The 12,926-nt window shown below is 45.6% G+C and overlaps 1 pseudogene; it reads right to left on the bottom strand.

Annotated features, from left to right (window-relative positions):
• Nucleotides 1-1,278: 1,278 nt before the first annotated feature.
• On the bottom strand, nt 1,279-8,217 carry LOC135521644 (UDP-glucuronosyltransferase 2A2-like; annotated as a pseudogene).
• Nucleotides 8,218-12,926: the final 4,709 nt, after the last annotated feature.

The following is a 12,926-nucleotide window of genomic DNA, read 5'->3' as shown; positions in this document are numbered from 1 at the left end:
TTCAACCAATGATGTCATCGGTTGATTGAGCCTGCTGTCTGATGTAAAAATGAATGGAGTCATGTTTTGTAGCAATAATTTCGGCCTTTATGTTTCGCCAATCGTATGATCACACTAGCAGCGGGTAGATATAGTTGTTCCTTGTTCAATAGAGCCATTGGACTTGTCTCAACAATGTCCTATCTGCCATGACATTGCAGGATATCTAGGTTGACACATTTTCCCTGTCTTGGTAACGACTACAGCCTGACGGGAGCCCTACTTCCTTGTCCAAATTGCGTTCCCACCCTCGAAAGCGGGCTTTTCAAAACGGGGGCGGTATTAGTTTCTACACGAGAGTTATGTTACAGGACGAATATTTAGTTTTTGAATTTTCTTTTACATAAGAAACACAGCCCTATTTATTTGAGCCGGAATACACTGAAGAGGAGTTGTGACAATGAGAAAAATAATTGCAAGACCAGCAAGCCGCTGCTCCTGACTCTGGGGAGCCATGGTCAGACAACGACTGGTGGTGCTTATGCGGGTGCTGTCCAGCCATGTCGACAAAGGAGGAATGTCTGCGCTGCAACAAATTAGATCGTGGACAGGTCTTACTGGAGAGGGTCACTGCAGACCCCATGGATCATATACGTGTGACAGACCATCGAAGTCTCGACACACGGATAGAGGGATGCTGGAGACGTTCTTCAGAAGCTCCTAGACCAACTGGACCAGCAGGAGGGCAAATGACAAACAAGTACTGTTATGGTTTTCTATGTGCGAAGGAGAGTCGGACCAAAATGCGGCGTGTAGATTACGATCCATGTTTAATAAACAAAAGTAAACACGAATCAATTACAAAAACAACAAACGTAACGAAAACCGGAACAGCCTATACTGGTGTAAATAAACACAGAACAGGGACAAAAGGACAATCACCCACGACACACTCAAAGAATATGGCTGCCAAAATATGGTTCCCAATCAGAGACAACGATCAACACCTGCCTCTGATTGAGAACCACTTCAGACAGCCATAGATACACCGAGAACACCCCACTAAGCTACCATCCCAATACATGTGAAAAAACCCCAAGACAAAACACACCACATACAAAAACCCATGTCACACCCTGGCCTGAACAAATATATAAAGAAAACACAAAATACTAAGACCAGGGCGTGACAGAACCCCCCCAAAAGAACCCCACCAAAACCCATAGGGGAGGGTCCGGGTGGGCGTCTCTCCACGGTGGCGGCTCCGGCGCGGGACGTGGACCCCACTCTAACAAAGTCTTAATCCTTCCTCCTCTCGTCCTGAGATAGGTGCGCCTCGCCGCCGACCTTGGCCTCGTAGTTCTCACCCAGGACCCCACTGAACTGAGGAGCAGCTTGGGACTGAGGCAGCTCCGGACTGAGGGGTAGCTCGGGACTGAGGGGTAGCTCGGGACTGAGGGGAAGCTCAGCACTGATTGGAAGCTCTGCACTGAGAGGAAGCTCAGGCAGGTAGTTGGCTCTGGCAGATCCTGGCTGGCTGGCGGTTCTGGCAGAGTCTGGTTGACTGGCGGATCTGGAAGAGTCTGGCTGACTGGCGGATCTGGAAGAGTCTGGCTGACTGGCGGATCTGGAAGAGTCTGGCTGACTGGCGGTTCTGGAAGAGTCTGGCTGACTGGCGGATCTGGAAGAGTCTGGCTGACTGGCGGATCTGGAAGAGTCTGGCTAACTGGCGGATCCTGGCAGACTGACGGCTCTGGCTGCTCCATGCTGACTGGCAGCTCTGGCTGCTCCATGCTGACTGGCGGCTCTGGCTGCTCCATGCTGACTGGCGGCTCTGGCTGCTCCATGCTGACTGGCGGCTCTGGCTGCTCCATGCTGACTGACGGCTCTGGCTGCTCCATACTGACTGACGGCTCTGGCTGCTCCATGCAGACTGGCAGCTCTGGCGGCTTCTTGCAGACTGGCAGCTCTGGCAGCTCCATACAGACTGACAGCTCTGGCAGCTCCTTGCAGACTGGCAGCTCCATGCAGACTGGCAGCTCCATGCAGACTGGCGGCTCCATGCAGACTGGCAGCTCTAGCTGCTCCATGCAGACTGGCAGCTCTGGCTGCTCCATGCAGACTGGCAGCTCTGGCTGCTCCATGCAGGCTGGCAGCTCTGGCTGCGCTGAACAGGCAGGGACTCCAGCAGCGCTGTAGAGGAGGAAGGCTCTGGCAGCGCTTAACAGGCGGGAGACTCCGGCAGCGCTGTAGAGGCGGAAGGCTTTGGCAGCGCTAAACAGGCATGAGACTCCGGCAGCGCAGGAGAGGAGGAAGGCTCTGGCAGCGCTGGAGAGGCGAGGCGCACTGTAGGCCTGATGCGTGGTGCTGGCACTGGTGGTACTGGGCCGAGGACACGCACAGGAAGCCTGGTGCGGGGAGCTGCCACCGGAGGGCTGGTGCGTGGAGGTGTTACAGGGTAGACCGGACCGTGCAGGCGCACTGGAGCTCTTGAGCACCGAGCCTGCCCAACCTTACCTGGTTGAATACTCCCGGTCGCTCTGCCAGTGCGGCGAGGTGGAATAGCCCGCACTGGGCTATACAGGCGAACCGGGGACACCGTGCGCAAGGTTGGTGCCATGTAAGCCGGCCCAAGGAGACGCACTGGGGACCAGATGCGTAGAGCTGGCTTCAAGGCATTTGGCTCGACGCTCACTCTAGCCCGGCCGATACGTGGAGCTGGAATGTACCGCACTGGGCTATGCACCCGCACTGGGGAAACCGTGCGCACCTCAGCCTAACACGGTGCTTGCCAGGTCTCTCTAGCCCCCCGGTAAGCACAGGAAGTTGGCGTAGGTCCTACCTAGCGTCGCCATACTCCCTGTGAGCCACCCCCCAAGAAATTTTTGGGGCTGACTCTCGGGCTTCCATCCGCGTCGCCGCGCTGCCTCCTCATACCAGCGCCTCTCCGCTTTCACCGCCTCCAGTTCTTCCTTGGGGCGGCGATATTCTCCAGGCTGTTCCCAGGGTCCTTCTCCGTCAAGGATCTCCTCCCAAGTCCATTTATCCAAATAGTGCAGCCTCTCCCACTGCTGCTGCTGCTGCTGCTGCTGCCTCTGTTGCTTCTCCTGCTGCTCCTGCCTGTTGACACGCCGCTTGGTCCTGTTGTGGTGGGTGATTCTGTTACGGTTTTCTATGTGCGAAGGAGAGTTGGACCAAAATGTGGCATGTAGATTGCAATCCATGTTTAATAAACAAAAGTAAACCCGAATCAATTACAAAAACAACAAACGTAACAAAAACCGAAACAGCCTATATTGGTGTAAATAAACACAGAACAGGGACATAAGGACAATCACCCACGACACACTCAAAGAATATGGCTGCCTAAATATGGTTTCCAATCAGAGACAACGATCAACACCTGCCTCTGATTGAGAACCACTTCAGACAGCCATAGATACACCTAGAACACCCCACTAAGCTACCATCCCAATACATGTGAAAAAAACCCAAGACAAAACACACCACATACAAAAACCCATGTCACACCCTGGCCTGACCAAATAGATAAAGAAAACACAAAATACTAAGACCAGGGCGTGACAAGTACATTGTTTTGCTGTCGGTAGCTAGCTAGCAATATAAGTTATCTTTTTACACAAGGCAGTGTTGTTCAGTACAATACAATTTCATGATCGATTCAGCCTTAAGAGGGCTTGGTTGTACTACTACAAGCCAAGCTAGCCACGTTTAGCTAGCTAGCTTTATTTGTTATACCTAAAATGTATTGTAGTCTAAAGTTGTAGCTAGCTAGCTAACTAGCCTAGCTCGCCTCAGTGCAAATCAGTAGAGGCTAAACTGGAGAAAGGCTTTGATGATGATGACGAAGCTTAAAGGATTGACTTTGGCTTTATGAGTCATATTTGAGTAACTATACTTGTGTTTTGTTGCTAGCTTGCTAATGTATGTCTGTGAGATGTCTCATATTCTACATCATGCTGCTACAGTAGGAATACAAACAGTACACAACGATTGACAATGAATGTCTAATAGAGGTTTTTTTCTTTCTCTCACAGACAATGCCGCTTGGATACAAAGAAGTTGATGACTGAAGAGATGTGAAATGTCCCATAACAACAATCTCCCCTTGTAACAAAGTCACTCCGAACACCTCACTGCACCACCCAAACACACCAAATGCAAGTATTCCCTTTGTAGAACTGTAGTATTTATTATAGGAGTTAGCAGTATATTTGTATTCTACTGTATATACAGTATGTCATACATTGCCATAACTGTTCCTGCATACCACTGTGTAAACTCACCTCAGTCTGCAGAGCAAATAAATCTTGAATACAAGCCATTTCTACTTGGACAAACTATTATACTGTGTTATTGAAACATGTTTACTTGCCAACAACTTAAAGTTTAAATGATACACCAACTCCCTGCATCATTTGTTTTAGCAGTAACATTGTAGCTTGTTTATTCAAATACATTTCATGAATATCACAATGACTTGATCCAGAAGTTGAAGTCAACACTTTATTGGTTTTTAATGCAGCTGGAATCATTTAGTAACTTGTTAGTACACAATTATATACATATGTGCAAGAGCGAGCAAAAGCTATACCACAGTGCAGTTGTGAGCATGCTAGGCATTCTATATTATACTACAACATCAGTCTAACTGAATATGGATGTTGTGTTAACTGAATGTTCCAGGCAGGCTCCAGAATGTTCTTCAGCTGGTGAACCTCATCTGGTATTGGGTAATGGCAGCTGTTTTAGCAGGTGTTTGGCGCTGTGGCAATGTTGGCAGGGATGTTGGGTTTGGGGAGCTGTAACTCTGGCTCCTTCAACAGTCGGGTCCTTTCTGCACTCCATAGCCAGCTGGACAAGCCTCTACCTGAAGTGGTGGGTTCTGAGCTTGTGGAAAGACATGAAGACGGATAATGAAGAAGTGTAACCGTACAAGAAATCATGTTAATATGTAAACCAAAAAGAATACATTAGACTGAAATGTGCTTTGTTAAAATGAAATGACCTGAAAAATTGGAGAAATAAATGAAAATGTAAGACTCCATAAAGCCTGGTCTCAACTCTTTACAAGGGGAAATACATTTAAATTAAGGACATAATAATATGTTTGCTTTTGGTGAACCTGTCACTCTGTCTTCCCTTTAGACTTTGCTCCCTAATAGCACCTCCGGACACAGGAGAGGCATGTTTTAACAAAGAGGAGGGTGAGAAGCAGTACATTGGCCAGGAAGAGGCTGTGTCACTGGTACCAAGTGAGCTCGTGGGATTAGACCCTCAGGTGCTTGGCCCGCGGCCCCTTTGGCCTTCATGTGGACCATGTTGTCTGGCTGGTCAGCGAACATAGGAATCCCCACCATGGGGACCACGTGGTAGATAGCCTCGTAGATGCCGTTGGTTCTGGCATGGGTGATGAAGGCACTGGTCTTGGGGTGACCCAGCAGGTTGTTCTGGGAGATCCAGCCTCCATGGGACCTTCTGGGGGATCTGTCCCAGACCTCAGGTGATCATGTTCCCCTTCTCTGTGGTGAGATTCTTGATCATGGATCCCAGGATGAACACCATGATGCCGTCATCTCCAGAGCTCTGGTAACGGTTTGACAGGCTTGCAGTGGACTCCCCCCACAAACGTCAAGTTAGGGAGGAAAGGTTGAGGGTCGTAAAAGTCCTGATACGTCCGGATCAGCCACAACTTGGCCTATCATCTCACAATAGGTTGATGGCTTCCCTCGAATCTCACTGTAGTAGGTCTCTATGTCTTGCCAATAACGATATGCCATCATGGTCCTGGGACGCATATATAAAGGAAGTTCCACAGTCTCTCAGTGTCACACTCGTCATAATAACTGGACCAAAGCGCAGCGTGATCTGGGTTCCACATCTTTTTATTACTAGGTGAAACATGGTCCACATGAAGGCCAAAGGGGCCGAGGGCCAATTGCAAAACAAAACAATAAATCGCAAAACGAAACGTGACGCTACTATAGTGCTCGCAGGCAACTACACAGTGGGGAGAACAAGTATTTGATACACTGCCGATTTTGCAGGTTTTCCTACTTACAAATCATGTAGAGGTCTGTAATTTTTATCATAGGTACACTTCAACTATGAGAGACGGAATCTAAAACAAAACTCCAGAAAATCAAATTGTATGATTTTTAAGTAATTAATTTGCATTTTATTGCATGACATAAGTATTTGATCACCTACCAACCAGTAAGAATTCCGGCTCTCACAGACCTGTTTTTCTTTAAGAAGCCCTCCTGTTATCCACTCATAACCTGTATTAACTGCACCTGTTTGAACTCATTACCTGTGTAAAAGACACCTGTCCACACACTCAATCAAACAGACTCCAACCTCTCCACAAAGGCCAAGACCAGAGCGCTGTGCAAGGACATCAGGAATAAAATTGTAGACCTGCACAAGGCTGGGATGGGCTACAGGACAATAGGCAAGCAGCTTGGTGAGAAGGCAACAACTGTTGGCGCAATTATTAGAAAATGGAAGAAGTTCAAGATGGCAGTCAATCACCCTCGGTCTGGGGCTCTATGCAAGATCTCACCTCGTGGGGCATCAATGATCATGAGGAAGGTGAGGGATCAGCCCAGAACTACACGGCAGGACCTGGTCAATGACCTGAAGAGAGCTGGGACCACAGTCTCAAAGAAAACCATTAGTAACACACTACGCCGTCATGGATTAAAATCCTGCAGAGCACGCAAGGTCCCCCTGCTCAAGCCAGCGCATGTCCAGGCCCATCTGGATGATCCAGAGGAGGAATGGGAGAAGGTCATGTGGTCTGATGAGACAAACACTCGCCGTGTTTGGAGGAAGAAGAAGGATGAGTACAACCCCAAGAACACCATCCCAACCATGAAGCATGGAGGTGGAAACATCATTCTTTGGGGATGCTTTTCTGCAAAGGGGACAGGACGACTGCACCGTATTGAGGGGAGGATGGATAGGGCCATATATCGCGAGATCTTGGCCAACAACCTCCTTCACTCAGTAAGAGCATTGAAGATGGGTCGTGGCTGGGTCTTCCAGCATGACAATGACCCGAAACCCACAGCCAGGGCAACTAAGGAGTGGCTCCGTAAGAAGCATCTCAAGGTCCTGAAGTGGCCTAGCCAGTCTTAAAAAAGTTTGAAATATCCAATAAATGTCGTTCCACTTCATGATCGTGTCCCACTTGTTGTTGATTCTTCACAAAAAAATACAGTTTTATATCTTTATGTTTGAAGCCTGAAATGTGGCAAAAGGTCGCAAAGTTCAAGGGGGCCAAATACTTTCGCAAGGCACTGTATGTCATGAAATAAAATGCTAATTAATTACTTAAAAATCATACAATGTGATTTTTTTTAGATTCCGTCTCTCACAGTTGAAGTGTACCTATGATAAAAATTACAGACCTCTACATGCTTTGTAAGTAGGAAAACCTGCAAAATCGGTAGTGTATCAAATACTTGTTCTCCCCACTGTACATAGTCAAGATCCCACAAAGCACAATGGGGAAATGGCTGCCTAAATATGATCCCCAATCAGAGACCACGATAAACAGCTGCCTCTGATTGGAAACCATACCAGGCCAACATAGATATACTGTATTTATTCACCTTGATAACCCACCCTAGTCACACCCCAACCTAACCAACATAGAGAATAAAACGCTCTCTATGGTCAGGGCGTGACAATCAGTGAGGCTCATTTCGTCAGTTGACTTGACCAGGCACGAAGGACGGTGGAGAAGGCAGCTGCCCACAGAGCCTCTCCCACATGTGGGCAATAGAAAAGCGCCTCTCTGTCTCCTCATGACGCTCTTTGACTTCAGCAGTCCATCACAAACCCTAATGGAAAATGTAATTTCTCTTTTCATAAGTTGATATCCCTCCAATGGACCTGCAAGTATTTCAGGTGGTCTATCTTGTACATGTAAAAGTGGATGAACTCCTTAATGAAATCGCTCATCTGTTGCTTTTGGGATAGAGACGTTGTATGGTAGGTAACTGAAGCAAGAATTTTCTGTGGGGCCCATGTATACAGAGGCACTCTGCACCAGCACCGTGACACTGTGTCCTCTTTCAATCATAGTCCAATACAGGCTTCAGGTTGATCCAGTGACTGACCAATATGTTTCCACAGTTTAAATGTGTGTGTGCTACTATGGAACGTAACTGCGACCACACACACAGAGATATACCGTGACAGCTTCATCGTGACTATGGAAACTTTTTGAAGAACTCTCCGAGCACTACGGGCATTCGATACGCGCATGTAAATGGAATGAGATCAGAGCCAAGTGCTCGATGTTGAGAAAACAAATGATTGTGCTAATGCCCAGTGGTGTTGGCATGCAATCAATATTGGGGAGCAGGCTTTTCTACATATTTACATGGTTCTGTGACATTAACTCAGTGACATAGCAGCCATTGATAATCTACAAGCTGCACTTTAAGCTACATAAGAGGTCATTAAATAAGAGGGTATTCATATGGTGGCATTGACACACGCAGACAGTGTCACATGCAGGATAGTAGCAGCTGCAATGTGACATCTGAGATTGCAACGCTACCTTCTTTAACTCCCTTGACAGCAAGGAGAGGTAACTAAATACAGGAGCAGGATGGTGGAGAGTGCTCACAGCTGGTAGCAAACCCAGGATCGGATGTGTCACGGCTCACAGCTGGGTGAATATGGAGTGGCCAAGGTGCAAAAGCTGTTCCACTCTAAATGTATCAGAGTTACCTGGAGCTTAGTGACTCTCTCTCTCTCAGGCTGACGGAGGGAACCCTAACAGGAAAAAACACATGGTTTCACATGTGGAGAAAAAAAACACATTATTTTGGGGGGGGGGACAATTCACGTGATGATATTTCACATGAAGTTTCACATGTGGATTGACATTTTCACACGTGAATATTTTTTAACGAGATTTCACAGGTGATGCCTTGCAAACAAAAATGAGTCATTAGGATACACTCACAAACAGTGCTTTTAACTGACATATTTGACATTCATGATTACATTGTGTATGTTCATAGAGTAAGTATTAATCAAAATGTCCTCATCTGGGATTTAAATCTACAACCTCTTGGTTCACGCCAATCCAATCTTCCTTCTACGCCACCATATCTGTGTCAATGACTGATTTCACCTGTATTGCTACTCTTTAGGCAAAAATATATATAAACTCAGCAAAAAAGAAATGTAATCGCAATGTCAACTGTTTATTTTCAGCAAACTTAACATGCAAAATATTTGTATGAACATAACCAGATTCAATAACTGAGACATAAACTGAACAAGTTGCACAGTCATGTAACAGAAATGGAATAATGTGTCCCTGAACAAAGAGGGAGGGTGGTCAAAAGTAACAGTCAGTATCTGGTGTGGCCACCAGCTGCATTAAGTACTGCAGTGCATCTCCTCATGAACTGTACCAGATTTGCCAGTTCTTGCTGTGAGATGTTACCCTACTCTTCCACCAAGGCACCTGCAAGTTCCGGAACATTTCTGGGGGGAATGGCCCTAGCCCTCACCCTCCGATCCAACAAGTCCCAGACGTGCTCAATGGGATTGAGATCCGGGATCTTCGCTGGCCATGGCAGAACACTGATGTTCCTGTCTTGCAGGAAATCACGCACAGAACGAGCAGTATGGCTGGTGGCATTGTCATGCTGGAGGGTCATGTCAGGATGAGCCTGCAGGAAGGGTACCACATGAGGGAGGAGGATGTCTTCCCTGTAACGCACAGCGTTCAGATTGCCTGCAATGACAACAAGCTCAGTCCGATGATGCTGTGACACACCGCCCCAGACCATGACGAACCCTCCAACTCCAAATCGATCCCGCACCAGAGTACAGGCTTCGGTGTAATGCTCATTCCTTCGAAGATAAACGCAAATTCGACCATCACCCCTGGTGAAATAAAACCGCGACTCGTCAGTGAAGAGCACTTTTTGCCAGTCCTGTCTGGTCCAGCGACGGTGGGTTTGTGCCCATTGGCAGCGTTGTTGCCAGTGAGGTCTGATGAGGACCTGCCTTACAACAAGCCTACAAGCCCTCAGTCCAGCCTCTCTCAGCCTATTGCGGACAGTCTGAGCACTGATGGAGGGATTGTGCGTTCCTGGTGTAACTCGGGTAGTTGTTGTTGCCATCCTATACCTGCCCCACAGGTGTGAGGTTTGGATGAACGTGGTCTGTCACTGCGAGGACGATCAGCTGTCTGTCCCTTCTACCAGTAGCGCTGTCTTAGACATCTCACAGTATGGACATTGCAATTTATTGACCTGGCCACATCTGCATTCCTCATGCCTCCTTGCAGCATGCCTAAGGCACATTCACACAGATGAGCAGGAACCAGGGCATCTTTCTTTTGGTGTTTTTCGGAGTCAGTAGAAAGGCCTCTTTAATTTTACATTTACATTTAATGTCTTAAGTTTTCGTAACTGTGACCTTAATTGTAAGCTGTTAGTGTTTTAACGACCATTCCACAGGTGCATGTTCATGAATTGTTTATGGTTTATTGAACAAGCATGGGAAACAGTGTTTAAACCCTTTACAGTGAAGATCTGTGAATTATCTTTGAAAGACAGGGTCCTCAAAAACGGCAGTTTCTTTTTTTGCTGAGTTTATTTTGTATTCATCATAGTGATTCAGGAGTAACATATTAGAACTGAGTAATATGCCCCACCAACATTACACAAAATACATATATAAGGGTTAAAAGTGTGGTTAAGGTTAGGGTTAAGGTTAGGTTTAGGTTTAAAATCAGCTTTTATGACTTTGTGGCTATGCCAGCAAGTGAACACTCTGAAGAGCTGCCTCCAGGGCAAGATTCATGACAATAAATGCTGCGAATGTATATGAATGCTACAGACTTTGCGGCGAAGCAGAAAGATCAGCGTACAGCAATTTCAGAGGTTGTGAGTTCAAAGCCCTGGTGGGGTCATATTGAAAAGTCAGTACTAAGTGATACATGTAATCATATTGTCATTGATTCAAGATTTATTTTACACAGTTTTAGCTGAAAAGCGTATCACTTACTTTAAAACCCCATATCATTTCATTCTCTGACCAAAAAAATGTGAAATTTGTGAAATAGCTGTTTTCACTTTGAGCTAAAATGTACACATGTAAAAAATAAAAAGAGACATGTGAGGTCAGTTGTTCACATGTGAAACCATATGTTCACATGTAATAAATGTAGAGTTCACATGTTAACACCACCTTTTCACACGTGTGGAGAGTAACACGTTTTCACCTCACATTGCAGATTCACATGTGAAAAATCTAACTCTCACACAGGGAATTGCATTTTCACATGTGAACATGTTTTGCATCCCGATATTTTTATATTTATTTAACATGAGATCATGTTTTCACGTGCTGAAATGTAGTTTCATGGTATCACGTGTTGACATTTTACATCCCCATGTTGTCACATTTATTTCCCATGAGGTCCTGTTTTTCACATTTGTATTTTCATAAATTACATTTTTTCCTCATCAATCTACACATAATACCCCATAATGACAAAGCGAAAACAGTGTTTTTTAAACAAATTTATTTAAAAAATTTAAACAGAAATACCTTATTTACACAAGTATTCAGACCCTTTACTTTGAGATTCGAAACTAAGCTCAGGTGCATCCTGTTTCTATTGATCATCCTTGAGATGTTTCTACAAATTCAATTGATTGGACATGATTTGGCAAGACACACACCTGTCTACATAAGGTCCCACAGATGACAGTGCATGCCAGTGGTGTAGCGGTCTAAGGCACTGCATCTCAGTGCTAGAGGCATCACTACAGACCCTGGTTCAATTCCAGGCAGTATCACAACTGGCTGTGATTGGGAGTCACATAGGGTGGTGCACAACTGGCCCAGTGTTGTTAGGGTTTGGCTGGGTTAGGCTGTCATTGTAAATAAGAATTTGTTCTTAACTGACTTGCCTGGTTAAATAAAAAAATTCTAATTAAACCATAGACATTTCTCAGAGCGGTTAATTTGACACCAGCATTGAAAGAGAACGCCAAAATAACGCAACGCTGGTCAGAATGCATTTACACTTCCATACGTATATGACGAGGAGCTTGTTTAAATTCTGTTTTAGATCTGCATATCAGTATTTGTCTGGCAACGGTCTGAAGCTGAGCTCAGGCAGCAATGACTCGGTACTTCAACATGATTAGATAGATTTGCTGAACCATAGGTTACCATTAACCATTGATAACCATAAGTAATCGTTAACTATTGAGAAACCATTAATGTTATTAATCACATTACCCTCACGCCTGTTTTAAAGGGGATTGATGGCTGACGTTCCACTCTCCAAACCCTCCAAACAGTGCACTACATTACGGAAGCATTAGTAAGCATTCTGTTGCATTTGAGACATTCAACATTAACTAGGAAAGTTTAAGACTTGTAAAGGAGACGTCATACAGAGTTGCTGAACACAACGTGACTTGTACGTACAGTACATACTAACAGGCGAGAGGGTAATGTGATTGATAATATGAACGGTAATCAATGGTTAATGGTTGCTTAGGTAATAAACAAAACCACAAAAATGAACTGTTAGGTTCAAATTGAACTTAAAAAGTTTGAAATGCATGAGGGGTTTTGTCCCACTTCAATATCCTTGCTGCTCAGTGCATCTGTTTCTAACAGGCAAAGCTTTGTTAATGTGCACCACTGAACAGCCACTTTGTGGTCATGCTGGCAGACACAAGTTGAGGATTATAGTGACAATTGATAGGACAAGATTACTGCCCCAGCCTTAGGTAGCTGGGACCATTCTTATATTATTATTTATTCTTTACATTCTAATGGTTTAGCCATGTAAAAGTAAGTACGCCTTGTCTGAGCCAGAATGGCCCATAGAGCCTATCTCTTATTTTATTTTTATTTTACTA

Source organism: Oncorhynchus masou, chromosome 30 (assembly GCF_036934945.1).
Source record: "Oncorhynchus masou masou isolate Uvic2021 chromosome 30, UVic_Omas_1.1, whole genome shotgun sequence".
NCBI lineage: Eukaryota > Metazoa > Chordata > Actinopteri > Salmoniformes > Salmonidae > Oncorhynchus > Oncorhynchus masou.
This window is presented reverse-complemented; position numbering and strand designations above follow the sequence as displayed.